Genomic DNA, 836 nt, shown 5'->3' on the forward strand with positions numbered 1-836 from the left:
GGTGGTGATGGAGGTGGTGGTGGCGGTGGCGGCGGTGGCGGCGGTGGTGATGGGGAAACTGAACGAAAATTGTTATGAGAACGGGCCGTTGGCAGTTGAAGCTGTTGTTGTTTAGTGCCGGGTCAGTCTCGATCGAGAAGGCTTCTGATCAAGGCTAATCCGTTTGTGACCATCCCGTCTTTTCCGTCTGAGCAAGAAACACGGGACCTTTTAATACGGCGTTTATTCTTTCTGAAGAAGTGGGTGTGTGCGTACGTGAGTGAATGCGTGTGTGTGTGTGTGTGTGAGGGGGACTATGCGCGTGTATGTATACGTATGCGTGTGTGTATATGTATGTGTATGTGTATGTGAGTGCGTATATGTGTGTATATGCATATCCGTATGTGGGTGTGTGTGTGTGTGTGTGTGTGAGTGTGTGTATTTGTGGATGTACGAAAGAAAAAGAAAAATAGAGAAAGACTAAGAAAGAGAGAAGGAATGAAAAGAAAACGGAAGATAAAGCAGAAGAAAGACAGAGAGAGAGAGACAGAGAAATAGAGAAAGAGAGAGACAGACAGACAAACAAATAGAGAGAGAGAGAGAGAGAGAGAGAGAGAAAGAGAGAGAGAAAAAGAGAGAGAGAAGGAGAGAGGGAGACAGAAAGAGAAAAGAAGATAGAGAGAGAGAGAGAGAGAGAGAGAGAGAGAGAGAGAAAATGAGAAAGATACAGACACAGAATCAGCGATATGAATTTATACATTCTATGTGTATGTTAGAGAGGGGGGAATGGGAGAGACAGAGAGACAGAGAGACAAAGAGACAGAGACAGAGAGATAGAGAGAGGAAAACAGGAAGTA

This window comes from Octopus bimaculoides, chromosome 8, assembly GCF_001194135.2.
Source record: "Octopus bimaculoides isolate UCB-OBI-ISO-001 chromosome 8, ASM119413v2, whole genome shotgun sequence".
Classification (NCBI taxonomy): Eukaryota; Metazoa; Mollusca; class Cephalopoda; order Octopoda; family Octopodidae; genus Octopus; species Octopus bimaculoides.